Here is a 23189-nt window from a genome sequence, read left to right on the forward strand (position 1 = left end):
TTGAAGTGTTCTTGAAGTGTTCTTCCTATGATGATTATAGCTTGATTCTTGAAGTGATTGTTGATGAAGATGATGATTAACTACTGGAAAAATACGTTCATAATAGTGTGTGTGTGTTGAGAGAGAATTAGAAAGAGAATTGGAAGTGAAATGGAGTGAATGATGAGTGGTAATTGGTGAGTGGTGAGTGGGGTTAAAAGGAGTTCTAGTTAGTTGACTAGCTCATGGTAGAAGTTAAAATTGATTAGTCATACATGACATAATTAAAAGTGGAATCCCATGCTAGTTCCTATTGGTATATACCCATAGTAAGTACGTTTTGAAGTTGTGTATAATACGGGTAAGAATACGACTAGAATTCTTGATGAAAGAAAAGAATGGGAAAGTAACTGTAACCATTTTCGTTAAGTATGAGTGTTTTGATATATGTCTTGAAGTCTTCCAAAAGTATTTTAATACATCTAAATACACTACATGTATATACATTTTAACTGAGTCGTTAAGTCATCGTTAGTCGTTACATGTAAGTGTTGTTTTGAAACCTTTAAGTTAACGATCTCAATTAATGTTGTTAACCCATTGTTTATTATATCTAATGAGATGTTAAATTATTATATTATCATGATATTATGATATATTAATATATCTTAATATGATATATATACATTTAAATGTCGTTACAACGATAATCGTTACATATATGTCTCGTTTCGAAATCCCTAAGTTAGTAGTCTTGTTTATATGTATATAACTCATTGTTAATATACTTATGGAGATACTTACTTATCATAATCTCATGTTAACCATATGTATATCCATATATATATCGTCATGTCGTTTTTACAAGTTTTAACGTTCGTGAATCGCCGGTCAACTTGGGTGGTCAATTGTCTATATGAAACATATTTCAATTAATCAAGTCTTAACAAGTTTGATTTCTTAGCATGTTGGAAACATTTAATCATGTAAATATCAATCTAAATTAATATATATAAACATGGAAAAGTTCGGGTCACTACAGTACCTACCCGTTAAATAAATTTCGTCCCGAAATTTTAAGCTGTTGAAGGTGTTGACGAATCTTCTGGAAATAGATGCGGGTATTTCTTCTTCATCTGATCTTCACGCTCCCAGGTGAACTCGAGTCCTCTACGAGCATTCCATCGAACCTTAACAATTGGTATCTTGTTTTACTTAAGTCTTTTAACCTCACGATCCATTATTTCGACGGGTTCTTCGATGAATTGGAGTTTTTCGTTGATTTGGATTTCATCTAACGGAATAGTGAGATCTTCTTTAGCAAAATATTTCTTCAAATTCGAGACGTGGAAAGTGTTATGTACAGCCGCGAGTTGTTGAGGTAACTCAAGTCGGTAAGCTACTGGTCCGACACGATCAATAATCTTGAATGCTCCAATATACCTTGGATTTAATTTCCCTCGTTTACCAAATCGAACAACGCCTTTCCAAGGTGCAACTTTAAGCATGACCATCTCTCCAATTTCAAATTCTATATCTTTTCTTTTAATGTCAGCGTAGCTCTTTTGTCGACTTTGGGCGGTTTTCAACCGTTGTTGAATTTGGATGATCTTCTCGGTAGTTTCTTGTATAATCTCCGGACCCGTAATCTGTCTATCCCCCACTTCACTCCAACAAATCGGAGACCTGCACTTTCTACCATAAAGTGCTTCAAACGGCGCCATCTCAATGCTTGAATGGTAGCTGTTGTTGTAGGAAAATTCTGCTAACGGTAGATGTCGATCCCAACTGTTTCCGAAATCAATAACACATGCTCGTAGCATGTCTTCAAGCGTTTGTATCGTCCTTTCGCTCTGCCCATCAGTTTGTGGATGATAGGCAGTACTCATGTCTAGACGAGTTCCTAATGCTTGCTGTAATGTCTGCCAGAATCTTGAAATAAATCTGCCATCCCTATCAGAGATAATAGAGATTGGTATTCCATGTCTGGAGACGACTTCCTTCAAATACAGTCGTGCTAACTTCTCCATCTTGTCATCTTCTCTTATTGGCAGGAAGTGTGCTGATTTGGTGAGACGATCAACTATTACCCAAATAGTATCAAAACCACTTGCAGTCTTTGGAAATTTAGTGATGAAATCCATGGTAATGTTTTCCCATTTCCATTCTGGGATTTCGGGTTGTTGAAGTAGACCTGATGGTTTCTGATGCTCAGCTTTGACCTTAGAACACGTCAAACATTCTCCTACGTATTTAGCAACATCAGCTTTCATACCCGGCCACCAAAAATGTTTCTTGAGATCCTTGTACATCTTCCCCGTTCCAGGATGTATTGAGTATCTGGTTTTATGAGCTTCTCTAAGTACCATTTCTCTCATATCTCCAAATTTTGGTACCCAAATTCTTTCAGCCCTATACCGGGTTCCGTCTTCCCGAATATTAAGATGCTGCTCCGATCCTTTGGGTATTTCATCCTTTAAATTTCCCTCTTTTAAAACTCCTTGTTGCGCCTCCTTTATTTGAGTAGTAAGGTTATTGTGAATCATTATATTCATAGATTTTACTCGAATGGGTTCTCTGTCCTTCCTGCTCAAGGCGTCGGCTACCACATTTGCCTTCCCCGGGTGGTAACGAATCTCAAAGTCGTAATCATTCAACAATTCAATCCACCTACGCTGCCACATATTCAGTTGTTTCTGATTAAATATGTGTTGAAGACTTTTATGGTCGGTATATATAATACTTTTGACCCCATATAAGTAGTGCCTCCAAGTCTTTAATGCAAAAACAACCGCGCCTAATTCCAAATCATGCGTCGTATAATTTTGCTCGTGAATCTTCAATTGTCTAGACGCATAAGCAATCACCATCGTTCGTTGCATTAATACACAACCGAGACCTTGCTTTGATGCGTCACAATAAATCACAAAATCATCATTACCTTCAGGCAATGACAATATAGGTGCCGTAGTTAGCTTTTTCTTCAATAACTGAAACGCTTTCTCTTGTTCATCCTTCCATTCAAATTTCTTCCCTTTATGCGTTAATGCAGTCAAGGGTTTTGCTATTCTGGAAAAATCTTGGATGAACCTTCTGTAGTAACCAGCTAGTCCTAAAAACTGGCGTATGTGTTTCGGAGTTTTCGGGGTTTCCCACTTTTCAACAGTTTCTATCTTTGCCGGATCCACCTTAATACCTGTTTTGTTCACTATGTGACTGAGGAATTGAACTTCTTCCAACCAAAATGCACACTTTGAAAATTTAGCGTACAATTTTTCCTTCCTCAATACTTCTAACACCTTTCTCAAATGTTCACCGTGTTCTTGGTCATTCTTTGAGTAAATAAGTATGTCATCAATGAAAACAATGACAAACTTGTCAAGGTATGGTCCACACACTCGGTTCATAAGGTCCATGAACACAGCTGGTGCATTAGTTAAACCAGATGGCATGACCATAAACTCGTAATGGCCGTAACGTGTTCTGAAAGCAGTCTTTGGAATATCATCTTCTTTCACCCGCATTTGATGATACCCGGAACGTAAGTCAATCTTTGAATAAACAGACGAGCCTTGTAGTTGATCAAATAAGTCATCGATTCTCGGTAGTGGGTAGCGGTTCTTGATGGTAAGTTTGTTCAACTCTCGGTAGTCGATACACAACCTGAATGTACCATCTTTCTTCTTGACAAACAAAACAGGAGCTCCCCACGGTGATGTGCTTGGTCGAATGAAACCATGCTCTACAAGTTCTTGTAATTGGCTTTGCAGTTCTTTCATCTCGCTGGGTGCGATTCTGTAAGGAGCACGAGCTATTGGTGCAGCTCCTGGTACAAGATCTATTTGAAATTCAACGGATCGATGTGGGGGTAATCCCGGTAATTCTTTCGGAAATACATCGGGAAATTCTTTTGCTACGGAAACATCATTGATGCTCTTTTCTTCAGTTTGTACTTTCTCGACGTGTGCTAGAACAGCATAGCAACCTTTTCTTATTAGTTTTTGTGCCTTCAAATTACTAATAAGATGTAGCTTCTTGTTGCCCTTTTCTCCGTACACCATTAAGGGTTTTCCTTTTTATCGTATAATGCGAATTGCATTTTTGTAACAAACGATCTCTGCTTTCACTTCTTTCAACCAGTCCATACCGATTATCACATCAAAACTCCCTAACTCTACTGGTATCAAGTCAATCTTAAATGTTTCGCTAACCAGTTTAATTTCTCGATTCCGACATATATTATCTGCTGAAATTAATTTACCATTTGCTAATTCGAGTAAAAATTTACTATCCAAAGGCGTCAATGGACAACTTAATTTAGCACAAAAATCTCTACTCATATAGCTTCTATCCGCACCCAAATCAAATAAAACGTAAGCAGATTTATTGTCAATAAGAAACGTACCCGTAACAAGCTCCGGGTCTTCTTGTGCCTCTGCCGCATTAATATTGAAAACTCTTCCGCGGCCTTGTCCATTCGTGTTCTCCTGGTTCGGGCAATTTCTAATAATGTGGCCCGGTTTTCCACATTTATAACAAACTACATTGGCATAACTTGCTCCGACACTACTTGCTCCGACATTACTCGTTCCGACACCATTTGTTCCTTTCGTTCTATTAACCCCTGGTCCGTAGACCTCACACTTCGCCTCGCTATGACCATTTCTTTTACACTTGTTGCAAAATTTGGTGCAGAACCCCGAGTGATACTTTTCACACCTTTGGCATAGCTGCTTCTGATTGTTGTTGTTGTTGCGGTTATTATTGTTATTGGGATGATTATTGTAGTTGTTGTTGTTGTTGTTGTTGTTGTTGGACCGTTTGTTGTAGTTGCGATTGATGTTGCGATTGTTGGAATAATTGTTGCGATTATTGTTGTAATTGCTGTTGTTGTTGTATTGGTGATTCTTATCACCGTTTTCCTCCCACTTTCTTTTGACTTGCTTCACATTGGCCTCTTCAGCAGTTTGTTCTTTAATTCTTTCTTCAATCTGGTTCACTAGTTTGTGAGCCATTCTACATGCCTGTTGTATGGAGGCAGGCTCGTGTGAACTTATATCTTCTTGGATTCTTTCCGGTAATCCTTTCACAAACGCGTCGATCTTCTCTTCCTCTTCTTCGAATGCTCCCAGACACAATAGGCACAATTCTGTGAATCGTCTTTCGTACGTGGTAATATCAAATCCTTGGGTTCGTAACCCTCTAAGTTCTGTCTTGAGCTTATTGACCTCGGTTCTGGGACGGTACTTCTCGTTCATCAAGTGCTTGAATGCTGACCACGGTAGTGCGTACGTATCGTCTTGTCCCACTTGCTCTAGATAGGTATTCCACCATGTTAACGCAGAACCTGTGAAGGTATGCATAGCGTACTTTACTTTGTCCTCTTCAGTACACTTACTTATGGCAAACACCGATTTGACCTTCTCGGTCCACCGTTTCAATCCGATCGGTCCTTCGGTTCCATCAAATTCCAAAGGTTTGCAGGCAGTGAATTCTTTGTAGGTGCATCCTACACGATTTCCTGTACTGCTAGATCCAAGGTTATTGTTGGTATGTAGCGCAGCCTGTACTGCGGCTATGTTTGAAGCTAGAAAAGTACGGAATTCCTCTTCATTCATATTCACGGTGTGTCGAGTAGTCGGTGCCATTTCCTTCAAAATAGTCAAATGGAACAAGTTAATCATACAGAATATTAAGAGTAGTTAATAGTATTTCGTAGCATAATATGAACTCATTTATAAAAGCTTTTTCTTCATATTAGCATTTTATAAGTTTAAATTCGGGTAGTACCTACCCGTTATGTTCATACTTAGTAGCTAATATACAATTCAACTACTACAATTCTATATGAAAAACTGATTATAATAATATTTCGCGTTCAAACTTTTATACAATATTTTACAAACTTACAATACCGCTTATTTTACATAAAGCATAAAATATAGCACACAATAACTTTGATACAAGATAGTTGTGAAGATAATTCTAGCTAGTACACAAGTCGTTCAGCAAAGGCAATAAAGACATGTAATTCATACGTCCAGAAACAAGTCATGCATTCTGGTTTTACTAGGACTACTTCCCATCCTTGGTCTTGTGGAACATAACCGTTATGGCCGTTGATAAGACAACGTGTTGTAACGTCGTTAAAGGGACGAGGGTTACGTAATGTCCAACAGTCCCGTAACAATCTAAAAACCTCATTTCTTACCCCAATTACCGACTCCGTCACTTGTGGGAACGTTTTGTTTAATAGTTGTAGGCCGATGTTCTTGTTCTCACTTTGGTGAGAAGCGAACATTACTAATCCGTAAGCATAACATGCTTCTTTATGTTGCATGTTAGCCACTTTTTCTAAATCACGAAGTCCAATATTCGGATATATTGAGTCAAAATAATTTCTTAACCCATTGCGTAAAATAGCATTTGGGTTCCCCGCAATATATGCGTCAAAGTAAACACATCGTAACTTATGGATTTCCCAATGTGATATCCCCCATCTTTCGAACGAAAGCCTTTTATAAACCAAGGCATTCTTGGAACGTTCTTCGAATGTCTTACAAACTGATCTCGCCTTAAATAGTTGTGCCGAAGAATTCTGACCGACTCTAGACAAGATTTCATCAATCATGTCTCCGGGTAGGTCTCTTAAAATATTGGGTTGTCTATCCATTTTGTGTTTTTATACTGTAAAATAGACAAGAGTTAGATTCATAAAAAAAATACTTATTAATACAAGCAATTTTTACATATATCATAAAGCATAAGCACACTATATTATATATATTACACCACACGAATACAACTATCTTATTCCGGCTCGCTTGTTTCTTCTTCTTCGGTTTTGGTTCGTTTTGCCAAGTTTCTAGGGATATATGATGTTCCCCTAATACGAGCCGTCGTTTTCCACATTGGTTTAGAAAAACTGGTGGTTTAGAGGTTCCCGGGTCATTGTTACAACTTAAGGACTTCGGGGGTTGACGATACATATAAAGTTCATCGGGGTTGGAATTAGATTTCTCTATTTTTATGCCCTTTCCCTTATTATTTTCTTTTACCTTTTTAAATTCAGTTGGGGTAATTTCTATAACATCATCGGAGTTCTCGTCGGAATCCGATTCATCGGAGAATTGGTAATCCTCCCAATATTTTGCTTCCTTAGCGGAAACACCATTGACCATAATTATCCTTGGTCGGTTGGTTGAGGATTTTCTTTTACTTAACCGTTTTATTATTTCCCCCACCGATTCTATTTCTTCATCCGGTTCCGATTCTTCTTCCGGTTCCGATTCTTCTTCTGGTTCTGACTCTTCTTCCGGTTCCTCTTCGGGAACTTGTGAATCAGTCCACGAATCATTCCAATTTACATTTGACTCTTCATTATTATTAGGTGAGTCAATGGGACTTGTTCTAGAGGTAGACATCTATCACATAATATCAAACACGTTAAGAGATTAATATATCACATAATATTCACATGTTAAAAATATATAGTTTCCAACAAAATTTGTTAAGCAATCATTTTTCAAGTAAACACGGTCGAAGTCCAGACTCACTAATGCATCCTAACAAACTCGATAAGACACACTAATGCAAAATTCTGGTTCTCTAAGACCAACGCTCGGATACCAACTGAAATGTCCCGTTCTTATTGATTAAAAACATTCCATATTAATTGATTTCGTTGCGAGGTTTTGACCTCTATATGAGACGTTTTTCAAAGACTGCATTCATTTTTAAAACAAACCATAACCTTTATTTCATAAATAAAGGTTTAAAAAGCTTTACGTAGATTATCAAATAATGATAATCTAAAATATCCTGTTTACACACGACCATTACATAATGGTTTACAATACAAATATGATACATCGAAATCAGTTTCTTGAATGCAGTTTTTACACAATATCATACAAACATGGACTCCAAATCTTGTCCTTATTTTATTATGCAACAGCGGAAGCTCTTAATATTCACCTGAGAATAAACATGCTTTAAACGTCAACAAAAATGTTGGTGAGTTATAGGTTTAACCTATATATATCAAATCGTAACAATAGACCACAAGATTTCATACTTCAATACACATCTCATACATAGAGATAAAAATCATTCATATGGTGAACACCTGGTAACCGACATTAACAAGATGCATATATAAGAATATCCCCATCATTCCGGGACACCCTTCGGATATGATATAAATTTCGAAGTACTAAAGCATCCGGTACTTTGGATGGGGTTTGTTAGGCCCAATAGATCTATCTTTAGGATTCGCGTCAATTAGGGTGTCTGTTCCCTAATTCTTAGATTACCAGACTTAATAAAAAGGGGCATATTCGATTTCGATAATTCAACCATAGAATGTAGTTTCACGTACTTGTGTCTATTTTTTAAATCATTTATAAAACCTGCATGTATTCTCATCCCAAAAATATTAGATTTTAAAAGTGGGACTATAACTCACTTTCACAGATTTTTACTTCATCGAGAAGTAAGACTTGGCCACTGTTGATTCACGAACCTATAACAATATATACATATATATTAAAGTATGTTCAAAATATATTTACAACACTTTTAATATATTTTGATGTTTTAAGTTTATTAAGTCAGCTGTCCTCGTTAGTAACCTACAACTAGTTGTCCACAGTTAGATGTACATAAATAAATCGATAAATATTATCTTGAATCAATCCATGACCCAGTGTATACGTATCTCAGTATTGATCACAACTCAAACTATATATATTTTGGAATCAACCTCAACCCTGTATAGCTAACTCCAACATTCACATATAGAGTGTCTATGGTTGTTCCGAAATATATATAGATGTGTCGACATGATAGGTCGAAACATTGTATACGTGTCTATGGTATCTTAAGATTACATAATATACAATAAAAGTTGATTAAGTTATGGTTGGAATAGATTTGTTACCAATTTTCACGTAGCTAAAATGAGAAAAATTATCCAATCTTGTTTTACCCATAACTTCTTCATTTTAAATCCGTTTTGAGTGAATCAAATTGCTATGGTTTCATATTGAACTCTATTTTATGAATCTAAACAGAAAACATATAGGTTTATAGTCGGAAAAATAAGTTACAAGTCTTTTTTGTAAAGGTAGTCATTTCAGTCGAAAGAACGACGTCTAGATGACCATTTTAGAAAACATACTTCCACTTTGAGTTTAACCATAATTTTTGGATATAGTTTCATGTTCATAATAAAAATCATTTTCTCAGAATAACAACTTTTAAATCAAAGTTTATCATAGTTTTTAATTAACTAACCCAAAACAGCCCGCGGTGTTACTACGACGGCGTAAATCCGATTTTACGGTGTTTTTCGTGTTTCCAGGTTTTAAATCATTAAGTTAGCATATCATATAGATATAGAACATGTGTTTAGTTAATTTTAAAATTCAAGTTAGAAGGATTAACTTTTGTTTGCGAACAAGTTTAGAATTAACTAAACTATGTTCTAGTGATTACGAGTTTAAACCTTCGAATAAGATAGTTTTATATATATGAATCGAATGATGTTATGAACATCATTACTACCTCAAGTTTAGTAGGTAAACCTACTGGAAGTGACAAGAAATGATCTAGCTTCAAAGGATCTTGGATGGCTTGAAAGTTCTTGAAGTAGGATCATGACACAAAAACAAGTTCAAGTAAGATTTTTACTCGAATTAAGATAGTTTATAGTTATAGAAATTGAATCAAAGTTTGAATATGAATATTACCTTGAATAAGAAAGATAACCTACTGTATATAACAAAGGTTTCTTGATCTTAGATGATTACTTGGAATGGATTAGAAAGCTTGGAAGTAAATTAGTAAACTTGAAGGGATTTTTGAAGTGTTCTTGAAGTGTTCTTCCTATGATGATTATAGCTTGATTCTTGAAGTGATTTTTGATGAAGATGATGATTAACTACTGGAAAAATACGTTCATAATAGTGTGTGTGTGTTGAGAGAGAATTAGAAAGAGAATTGGAAGTGAAATGGAGTGAATGATGAGTGGTAATTGGTGAGTGGTGAGTGGGGTTAAAAGGAGTTCTAGTTAGTTGACTAGCTCATGGTAGAAGTTAAAATTGATTAGTCATACATGACATAATCAAGAGTGGAATCCCATGCTAGTTCCTATTGGTATATACCCATAGTAAGTACGTTTTGAAGTTGTGTATAATACGGGTAAGAATACGACTAGAATTCTTGATGAAAGAAAAGAATGGGAAAGTAACTGTAACCATTTTCGTTAAGTATGAGTGTTTTGATATATGTCTTGAAGTCTTCCAAAAGTATTTTAATACATCTAAATACACTACATGTATATACATTTTAACTGAGTCGTTAAGTCATCGTTAGTCGTTACATGTAAGTGTTGTTTTGAAACCTTTAAGTTAACGATCTCAATTAATGTTGTTAACCCATTGTTTATTATATCTAATGAGATGTTAAATTATTATATTATCATGATATTATGATATATTAATATATCTTAATATGATATATATACATTTAAATGTCGTTACAACGATAATCGTTACATATATGTCTCGTTTCGAAATCCCTAAGTTAGTAGTCTTGTTTATATGTATATAACTCATTGTTAATATACTTATGGAGATACTTACTTATCATAATCTCATGTTAACCATATGTATATCCATATATATATCGTCATGTCGTTTTTACAAGTTTTAACGTTCGTGAATCGCCGGTCAACTTGGGTGGTCAATTGTCTATATGAAACATATTTCAATTAATCAAGTCTTAACAAGTTTGATTGCTTAGCATGTTGGAAACATTTAATCATGTAAATATCAATCTCAATTAATATATATAAACATGGAAAAGTTCAGGTCACTACACCACATATGAACGACGATTCACAGAGTTGTGCCTATTGTGTCCGGGAGCATTCGAAGATGAAGAAGAGAAGATCGAAGCGTTTGTAAAAGGGTTACCAGTAAGGATTCAAGAAGATGTGAGTTCACACGAGCCCGCTTCTATACATAAGACAAGTCGAATGGCTCATAAACTCATAAATCAGATTGAGGGAAGAATTAAAGAGCAGGCGGCCGAAGAAGCCAACACGAAACAACTCAAGAGGAAGTGGGAGGAAAACGGTGACAAGAGTCACCAGTACAACAACAACAACAATTACAACCACAATCGCAACAACTATCCCAATAACCGCAACAACAATCGCAACAATAACCGCAATCCTAACAATAACTACAACAAACATCCCAACAACAACAACAACAACTACAACAATCGTTTCAACAATAATAACAATCCCAATAACAACCTCAATAACAACAACGGCAACAAAAACCAAAAACAGCCATGTCATAGGTGTGAAGAAAATCATCAGGGGTTTTGCATGACATTTTGCAACAGGTGTAAAAGAAATGGTCATAGCGCGACAAAGTGTGAGGTCTACGGACCAAAGTTTAACAGAACTAAAGGAAAAAATAATGTCGGAACAAGTAATGCCGAAATGTTCAAAATATAGAGTAAGACCGTTACTAAGAAGGAAAAAAGCCCCCATCTCGTTCGACAACAAGCCCAAGAGCAAGTAATACCAACGCTGTTTGTTATAAATGTGGAAAACCGGGCCACATTATTAGAAATTGCCCGAATCAGGGGAATACTAATGGGCAGGGCCGTGGAAGAGTTTTCAATGTTAATGCGGCAGAAGCACAGGAAGACCCGGAGCTTGTTACGGGTACGTTTCTTATTGACGATAAATCTGCTTATATTTTATTTGATTCGGGTGCGGATAGAAGCTATATGAGTAGAGAATTTTGTGCTAAATTAAGTTGCCCATTGACGCCTTTGGATAGTAAATTTTTACTCGAATTAGCAAACGGTAAATTAATTTCAGCAGATAATATATGTCGGGAGAGAGAAATTAAACTGGGGGATGAAACGTTTAAGATTGATTTAATACCAGTCGAGTTAGGGAGTTTTGATGTAATAATTGGCATGAACTGGTTGAAGAAGGTAAGAGCAGAGGTCGTTTGTTACAAAAATGAGATTCGCATTATGCGTGAAAAAGGAAAACCTTTAATGGTGTACGGAGAAAAGAACAACGCGAAATTAAATCTTATTAGTAGTTTGAAGGCGCAAAAACTAATAAGAAAATGTTGTTACGTCATTCTAGCACACATCGAGGAAGTTAAACCTGAAGAAAAGAACATCAGTGATGTTCCCGTCGCAAAAGAATTTCCCGATGTATTTCTGAAAGAATTACCGGGATTACCCCTACATCGATCCGTTGAATTTCAAATAGACCTTGCACTAGGAGCTGCACCAATAGCTCGTGCTCCATACAGACTCGCACCCAGCGAAATGAAAGAATTACAAAGTCAGTTACAGGAACTTTTAGAGCGTGGTTTCATTCGACCAAGCACATCACTTAGGGGAGCTCCTGTTTTGTTTGTCAAGAAGAAAGATGGTACATTCAGGTTGTGTATCGACTACCGAGAGTTGAACAAACTTACCATCAAGAACTGCTACCCACTACCGAGAATCGACGACTTATTTGATCAACTACAAGGCTCTCTATTTATTCGAAGATCGATTTACGTTCTGGATATCATCAAATGCGGGTGAAGGAGGATGATATTCCAAAGACTGCTTTTAGGACGCGTTACGGTCATTACGAGTTTATGGTTATGCCGTTTGGATTGACTAACGCACCAGCTGTGTTCATGGACCTCATGAACCGAGTGTGTGGGCCATATCTTGACAAGTTTGTCATTGTTTTCATCAATGACATACTTATTTACTCGAAGAATGATCAAGAGCACGAAGAACATTTAAGAAAAGTGCTAGAGTTGCTGAGAAAAGAAAACCTGTACGCTAAGTTTTCAAAGTGTGCATTTTGGTTGGAAGAAGTTCAATTCCTCGGTCATATAGTGAACAAAGAAGGTATTCAGGTGGATCCAGCAAAGATTGAAACTGTTAAAAAGTGGGAAACCCCAAAAACTCCGAAACACATACGCCAGTTTTTAGTAGCTGGTTATTACAGGAGATTCTTCCAAGATTTTTCTAAAATAGCAAAAGCCTTAAATGCATTAACGCATAAAGGGAGAAAATTTGAATGGAAGGATGAACAAGAAAAAACGTTTCAATTGTTGAAGAAAAAGTTAACTATGGCACCTATATTGTCATTACCTGAAGGGAATGATGATTTTGTGATATATTGTGACGCCTCAAAGAAAGGTCTCGGTTGTGTATTAATGCAATGAACGAAAGTAATTGCTTATGCATCTAGATAATTGAAGATTCACGAGCAGAATTATACGACACATGATTTGGAATTAGGCGCGGTTGTTTTTGCATTAAAGACTTAGAGGCACTACTTATATGGGGTCAAAAGTATTATATATACCGACCACAAAAGTCTTAAACACATATTTAATCAGAAACAACTGAACATGAGGCAGCGCAGATGGATTGAATTGTTGAATGATTACGACTTTGAGATTCGTTACCACCCAGGGAAGGCAAATGTGGTAGCTGACGCCTTGAGTAGAAAGGACAGAGAACCCATTCGTGTAAAATCTATGAATATAATGATTCACACTAACCTTACTACTCAAATAAAGGAGGCGCAACAAGGAGTTTTAAAAGAGGAAAACTTAAAGGATGAAATACCCAAAGGATCGGAGAAGCATCTTAATATTCGGGAAGACGGAACCCGGTATAGGGCTGAAAGAATTTGGGTACCAAAATTTGGAGATATGAGAGAAATGGTACTTAGAAAAGCTCATAAAACCAGATACTCAATACATCCTGGAACGGGGAAGATGTACAAGGATCTCAAGAAACATTTTTGGTGGCCAGGTATGAAAGCCGATGTTGCTAAATACGTAGGGGAATGTTTGACGTGTTCTAAGGTCAAAGCGGAGCATCAGAAACCATCAGGTCTACTTCAACAACCCAAAATCCCGGAATGGAAATGGGAAAACATTACCATGGATTTCATCACTAAATTGCCAAGAACTGCAAGTGGTTTTGATACTATTTGGGTAATAGTTGATCGTCTCACCAAATCAGCACACTTCCTGCCAATAAGAGAAGATGACAAGATGGAGAAGTTAGAACGACTGTATTTGAAGGAAGTCATCTCCAGACATGGAATACCAATCTCTATTATCTCTGATAGGGATGGCAGATTTATTTCAAGATTCTGGCAGACATTATAGCAAGTATTAGGAACTAGTCTAGATATGAGTACTGCCTATCATCCATAAACTGATGGGCAGAGCAAAAGGACGATACAAATGCTTGAAGACATGCTACGAGCATGTGTTATTGATTTCGGAAACAGTTGGGAGATAGAATTTTCCTACAACAACAGCTACCATTCAAGCATTGAGATGGCGCCGTTTGAAGCACTTTATGGTAGAAAGTGCAGGTCTCCGATTTGTTGGAGTGAAGTGGGGGATAGACAGATTACGGGTCCGGAGATAATACAAGAAACTACCGAGAAGATCATCCAAATTCAACAACGGTTGAAAACCGCCCAAAGTTGACAAAAGAGCTACGCTGACATTAAAAGAAAAAATATAGAATTTAAAATTGGAGAGATGGTCATGCTTAAGGTTGCACCTTGGAAAGGCGTTGTTCGATTTGGTAAACGAGGGAAATTAAATCCAAGGTATATTGGACCATTCAAGATTATTGATCATGTCGGACCAGTAGCTTACCGACTTGAATTACCACAACAACTCACGACTGTACATAACACTTTCCACGTCTCAAATTTGAAGAAATGTTTTGCTAAAGAAGATCTCACTATTCTGTTAGACAAAATCCAAATCAACGAAAAACTTCAATTCGTCGAAGAACCCGTCAAAATAATAGATCGTGAGGTTAAAAGACAAGCAAAACAAGATACAAATTGTTAAAGTTCGATGGAATGCTCGTAGAGGACCCGATTTCACCTGGGAACAAGAAGATCAGATGAAGAAGAAATACCCACACTTATTTCCAGAAGATACGTCAACACCTCCAACTGCTTAAAATTTCGGGACGAAATTTATTTAACGGGTAGGTACTGTAGTGACCCGAACTTTTCCATGTTTATATATATTAAATGAAATTGTTATTTACATGATTAAGTGTTTCCAACATGTTAAGCAATCAAACTTGTTAAGACTTGATTAATTGAAATAGGTTTCATATAGACAATTGACCACCAAGTTGACCGGTGATTCACGAACGTTAAAACTTGTAAAAACTATATGATGACATATATATGATTATATATATAGTTAACATGATATTATGATAAGTAAGTATCTCAATAGGTATTTTAACAATGATTTATATACATAAAATTGAGTTTATTGAATTAAGAAACTCGAAACGATATATATAACTATTATCGTTATAACAACGTCTTACTAATTACATATGAATCATATTAAGATATTGTTACACTATTTTTAATCATGATAAATGATAAGTAAACATGTCATTATGTATATTAACAATGAACTACATATGTAAAAACAAGACTACTAACTTAAGGATTTCGAAACGAGACATATATGTAACGATTATCGTTGTAGCAACATTTAACTGTATATATATCATACTAAGATATATTAATATATCATAATATCATGATAATGTAATAATTTAACATCTCATTAGATATAATAAACATTGGGTTAACAACATTTAACATGATCGTTAACTTAAAGGTTTCAAATCAACATTTACATGTAACGACTAACGATGACTTAACGACTCAGTTAAAATGTATATACATGTAGTGTTATAATATGTATTCATACACTTTTGAAAGACTTCAAGACACTTACAAAATACTTCTACTTAACAAAAATTCTTACAATTACATCCTCGTTCAGTTTCATCAACAATTCTACTCGTATGCACCCGTATTCGTACTCGTACAATACACAGCTTTTAGATGTATGTACTATTGATATATACACTCCAATGATCAGATCTTAGCAGCCCATGTGAGTCACCTAACACATGTGGGAACCATCATTTGGAAACTAGCATGAAATATCTCATAAAATTACAAAAATATTAGTAATCATTCATGACTTATTTACATGTAAACAAAATTACACATCCTTTATATCTAATCCATATACCAACGACCAAAAACACCTACAAACACTTTCATTCTTCAATTTTCTTCATCTAATTGATCTCTCTCAAGTTCTATCTTCAAGTTCTAAGTGTTCTTCATAAATTCTATAAGTTCTAGTTTCATAAAATCAAGAATACTTCCAAGTTTGCTAGCTTACTTCCAATCTTGTAAAGTAATCATCCAACCTCAAGAAATCTTTCTTATTTATAGTAATATATCTTTATAATACAAGGTAATACTCATATTCAAACTTTGATTCAATTTCTATAACTATAACAATCTTATTTCGAGTGGAAATCTTACTTGAACTTGTTTTAGTGTCATGATTCTGCTTCAAGAACTTTCAGGCCATCCAAGGATCCTTTGAAGCTAGATCTATTTTTCTCATTTCAATTAGGTTTATCCACAAAACGTGAGGTAGTAATGATGTTCATAACATCATTCGATTCGTATATATAAAACTACCTTATTCGAAGGTTTAAACTTGAAATCACTAGAACATAGTTTAGTTAATTCTAAACTTGTTCGCAAACAAAAGTTAATCCTTCTAACCTGACTTTTAAAATCAACTAAACACATGTTCTATATCTATATGATATGCTAACTTAATGATTTAAAACCAGAAAACACGAAAAACACCGTAAAACCGGATATACGCCGTCGTAGTAACACCGCGGGCTGTTTTGGGTTAGTTAATTAAAAACTATGATAAACTTTGATTTAAAAGTTGTTCTTCTGGGAAAATAATTTTTCTTATGAACATGAAACTATATCCAAAAATCATGGTTAAACTCAAAGTGGAAGTAGGTTTTCCAAAATGGTCATCTAGACGTCGTTCTTTCGACTGAAATGACTACCTTTACAAAAACGACTTGTAACCTGTATTTCTGACTATAAACTTATAATTTTTCTGTTTAGATTCATAAACTTAAGTTCAATATGAAACCATAGCAACTTGAAACACTCAAAACGGATTTAAAACGAAGAAGTTATGGGTAAAACAAGATTGTATATTTTTGTTTGTTGTAGCTACGTGAAAATTGGTAACAAATTTATATTAATCATATCCTAGCTAATTTATATTGTATTATACATGTATTCTAATATATTATGTAATCTTGGGATACCATAGATACGTATGTAAATGTTTTGACATATCATATCGACCCATCTATATATATTATTTGGAACAACCATAGACACTCTATATGCAGTAATGTTGGAGTTAGCTATACAGGGTTGAGGTTGATTCCAAAAATATATATACTTTGGGTTGTGATCTAGCCTGAGACATGTATACACTGGGTCCTGGATTGATTCAAGATAATATATATCAATTTATTTCTGTACATTTAACTATGGACAACTAGTTGTAGGTTACTAACGAGGACAGCTGACTTAATAAACTTAAAACATCAAAATGTATTAAAAGTGTTGTAAATATATTTTGAACATACTTTGATATATATGTGCATATTTTTTATAGGTTCTTGAATCGACCAGTGGCCAAGTCTTACTTCCCGACGAAGTAAAAATCTGTGAAACTGAGTTATAGTCCCACTTTTAAAATTTAATATTTTGGGATGAGAATACATGCAGTTTTATAAATGTTTTACGAAATCGACACAAGTAAATGAAACTACATTATATGGGTGAATGATCAAATCCGAATATGCCCCTTTTGCTTGGTAACCTAAGAATTAGTAAACCGATCTACTAATTGACGCGAATCCTAAAGATAGATCTATTGGGCCTAACGAACCCCATCCAAAGTACCGGATGCTTTAGTACTTCGAATTCGTTTTTATCATGTTCGAAGGATTTCCCGGAATGATAGGGGATATTCTTATATGCATCTTGTTAATGTCGGTTACCAGGTGTTCACCATATGAATGATTTTTATTTCTATGTATGGGATGTATATTGAAATATGAAATCTTCTGGTCTATTATTATGATTTGATAATATATAGGTTAAACCTATAACTCACCAACATTTTTGTTGACGTTTTAAGCATGTTTATTCTCAGGTGATTATTAAGAGCTTCCGCTGTTGCATACTAAAATAAGGATAAGATTTGGAGTCCATGCTTGTATGATATTATATAAAAACTGCATTCAAGAAACTTATTTTAGATGTAATATATTCTTATTGTAAACCATTATGTAATGGTCGTGTGTAAGCGGTATATTTTAGATTATCATTATTTGATAATCTACGTAATGCTTTTTAAACCTTTATAGATAAAATAAAGGTTATGGTTGTTTTAAAAATGAATGCAGTCTTTGAAAAACGTCTCATATAGAGGTCAAAACCTCGCGACGAAATCAATTAATATGGAACGTTTATAATCAATATGAACGGGACATTTCAACTAAGCATTTCCACTATTCGAAAATGGGGGGTGTTGGTGCCCGTAGATCTACCTTTAGGGTTCGCGTCAATTAGTGTTTTCCACTAATTCTTAGGTTACCAAGCATAATAATAATAAGTACAGATATCCGGTATAACAAAACAACCGTAGAATGTAGTTTCATGAACTTGTGCTTATGTTGTAAAACATTTATAAATTTGCATGTATTCCAATCCCAAAATAATTTAGATAGTAAAAATGGGACTATAACTCACTTGTGATGATTTCCGAATAGATGGTAATAAGACTTGGCCTTTGACAAATTCACGAACCTAATAATAATATTCTTGTGTCAAGATATATATATATAATTAATATTCCATATTTATGATACTTGTGATAATTTTATTTGTCCATTGTTAGTAGTTCAACGTTCGTAGTCCAATAGTCCGATAGTCCAACAGTATAAATATATATATAAATATAAATGCGTATATTGTGTTAGAATTTACTAACACTATAATATATTGTATTAATATGGTAAGACACATAATATGTATATTGTCTGAAGCAATCCGTGACCCATTGTATACATGTCTCAGGCTCGATCACAACTCAAAGTATACATTATTTTGGAATCCACTTCGACCCACAGCTAACTCGAAATTACTGCCAATGGTGTCTTATAGTTCGTTCCAATAATATATATATATAGAAGAAATCAAAATGATATGTCAAAACGCTGTATACGGATCCACGGTGATCAAGTATATATATATATATATATATATATATATATATATATATATATATATATATATATATATATATATATATATATATATATATATATATATATATATATATGGTGCCTTACGATCTTTATTAAGACTATAATATATTGTCGTAGAACTTAATCACGACTATTATAAATTGTATTTTCATAAGTTCGGGAACAAGACATGTATAAATACATGTATGATACAAGGTAAGTTAGCTAGGATAAGGTTAGCATCCATTTTTATTAATCAAAACCGTAGCTAAAAACAAGCAAAAATATCCAATTTTGTTTTACCCATAATTTCCTTCGTTACAAATTCGTTTTGAGGGATTCGACTTGCCAAGGTTTTGTATCGAACCATTATTTATTAATCTAAATAGAAAAAGTATATGTTTATAGTCGAAAATAAAGCTTAGGTGTCAAATAAGAGAAGATAGTCATATCCGTCGTAAGAACGACATCTTGATGACCCTTTTGAAAAACATACTTCCACTTAGAGTTTAACCGTGGATTTTGGATATGTTTCGTATCCATATAAAATAATATTTTTCACCAAAGGAAATCTTTTAATTCAAAGTTTAAGATAGGTTTTTAAAATTAAACCCAAAACAGCCCCCATTCGACTAAGACGGCGTATATTCGATTTTAAGGTGTTCTTCATGTTTACAAGTTTTATATCCTTATGTTAGCTTGACATACAGTCATAATACATGTGTTGAAGTATTTTAAAAGTCAAGTTAGAAGGATTAAGTTTGTTTGCGAACAAGTTTAGAAATAATCTAAACTATGTTCTTGTTATTATTAGTTATAAACTCAAAATAAGATAGCTATATGAATATGAATCGAATAAGATTATGAATAAGGTTACTACCTCAAATCAAATGAATAAAGTTGCTGGAGAAATATGGAGAATATCTTGAGTTCAAAGATATCCTTGATGGCTTGGAATTCTTGAAGTAAAATCATGAAATGAACAAAAGTTCGAATAAGAATTCTATCTTGAATTTAAGATAGTTGTAAGTATATAAATTGAACCAAAGCTTGTATATGATTTTTACCTTTATTAAAAATGAAAAGCTACTAATATGAGAGTAGGATTATGGATTCTAAAGAGTTGTTGAGTTGGCTTGAAAGATTGGAAGTAAACTTGTATACTTGGAAGGTTATCTTGATATGTTCTTGATCAAGCTTTCTTATGATGATTATACCTTGGATTTTGATCTAGATTTGAGTATGGATGATAATACTTGCTGAATACTTGAAGTTAGAAGTTTAGAGAGAGTGTTTAAGTGTTTAATAAAATTGAAAATGGAATGGTTGTGTGTGATCCCAAATTGACGCCAAGAATGGGAGTTTAAAAGGATTTTTGGTTTGGGATTTTCTTGTAATAAGTCATACTAGATAACAAAATAGTTACCTCTCATTTAGGGCACATATAATACTGATAAAGGAGTTGATTTGATGGTATTTTGATGTGTATATACTAATAGGATATACATCTAAGAGTTGTCTATGATACGGGTATACATACCGAATGAATACGAATAGAATTCTTGATGGAATTGAATGAGAAAATGAGTATAGCTATCTTTGTTGAGTATAAGTATGTTAGTATATATGTTTAAGTCCTTCAAAAGTGTATTAATATACATTAATACAATATATATACATACATTTTAATTTAGAAGTTATTACAACCTTAATCGTTATATATAGGTGTATAGTCTTGAAGTCTTTAAGTTAGTAATCTCATTTTATGTATATAACCAATTGTTATTATATGTAATTGATGTTACAGCAGAGGTATACGAAATACTTATATTTTTACAAGGAAATACTATTAAATACGATAAAATTTTACACAAGTTATTTATTTATTTATAAAGTAGATGTACCTAAACTCTGCTACAACACTATAGGCAGTGTACCTAATCGTAGAGTAGTATAGTTTTTAGTAAGTCTGGTTCGTTCCACAGGGAGATGACTTATTTTACACTATATTTTAAACAACTATATTTGTACAAAATATATATTTTAATATATAATAATAATATAAAAGGGGGTTTACCGTTTAATGACCGATTTGTCGATTTTATATTTTAAGTCACAATTAAAACCTAATGAAAAATATAAATGACTATAATTTAAGTGCGTAAAATAAAATGTGATAAGAAATAAGATAAAATTATTATACTTATTTAAACTTCCGTAATCATGATGTTTGACTTTTAGATTTTAATTAATTATCCTGGGTTAATTGTCTTTTGTCCTGGATTATTTAATATGTCCATCTGGTTTTTGTCCATAACAGTCCATCAGTCATAAATATAAAGTGCGAGTGTCTTCGTCAAATTATCCTTATATCCGAAGTCAAATATTCCAACTAATTGGGGACTTAAACTATAATTACATCAATTTTCCTTGTATGTAATTCACCCCTGTTTTAATAAGTCCATTGACTATTAATCCATTTCCGTGTCCGGTTAAATGAACGATTATTAGTACTTATAAATATCCCGCCCATCGTGCCCGATCGAGTGTATATGGCTATTTATAGGTACGTCCAATTGTAAATCTTTATATTAAATTAAAGAACTATCATTCAATTAAACAAATATAAAGCCCATTAATAGCCCACAGTCTAATTTCTACAAGTGTCGTTCTTTTGTCCAAACCCCAATTATGGTACAAAGCCCAATTACCCCATCTTTAATATTTAGCCCAACATCATGATTACTTCGATTTAAATAAGCATAATAATAACTTAGTTACAAGACATTTATTTAAAAAGGAAAACATAACTTACATTGATTATTTATCGCGTAGCTTTACACATACAGAACTTCGACTTTAAAACCCATAAAATAACCTTTACATAACCCAAACTAATCTAATATAAAACTAAACTAATATATATATATATATATATATATATATATATATATATATATATATATATATATATATATATATATATATATATATATATATATATATATATATATATATATATATATATATATATATATATTATAAAGGGAGTATTATTATTATTATGTAATTATTCTGGCCGAATTCGTTGGTATTTATAGATGTGGCCAGAATTTTCAGCCCATGCGATCGCATGGAAAAATGGCTTCCAGGTCATGCGATCTCATGGCCACCTGGATCCAGCCCACATGCCTTGTTTTCTAGCTTGTCGATGTTATTTAATATAATATATATAATATATAAATAATTTATATAATTATTTAAATATTATATTATATTCTTGTACATAGTTGACTTGTAAAGGTTTAGTGGCACTTTTCAGGCTTTAGTGGCACTTTTTCTTCAATTCTTTAATCTTCGTGCTTTGTCTTCACATTTATTTATTTAAACGATTACAACTTAAAAATAGAATAATTACAACTAAAAACTTTACATATTGGGATGATATTGCGACTAAATATATGTTCGTTTGGAGCACTATCAAATATCCCCACACTTGAGCTTTGCTTGTCCTCAAGCAATACAGAACTTGAAATTAAATCACACGAATCACTTCTTTATTCTTCACACTTTATACATTAGTGATTTTGATACGGCGGTATAAACAATGATAGTAACATTGTGGTTTACAGTCCCACATGACTATGAAAATTTAGATTCTTAAGGAAATTGGATCTTTATGAAAGCATTTGATCTTTTGAAAATTCAATCTAGCTTTTACCCTAGATAAGTTTTCCGGAATAACCCTTCACCGGTGTTTGCAAATTGGTTTTGTGGGTTTTGTGGGTTTCAGATTTGAAAATTTTAGCTCAAAACTTATGGTTTTGTGTCACCCACTTGCTAACCTTGTATTAGGAAAGCAACACGTCCAGTATACTTGCTCCGTATATTACCTTTCGGTAAACTACCATCCGGTTGTAAAG

Source organism: Rutidosis leptorrhynchoides, chromosome 8 (assembly GCF_046630445.1).
Source record: "Rutidosis leptorrhynchoides isolate AG116_Rl617_1_P2 chromosome 8, CSIRO_AGI_Rlap_v1, whole genome shotgun sequence".
In the NCBI taxonomy this organism is placed as follows: domain Eukaryota; kingdom Viridiplantae; phylum Streptophyta; class Magnoliopsida; order Asterales; family Asteraceae; genus Rutidosis; species Rutidosis leptorrhynchoides.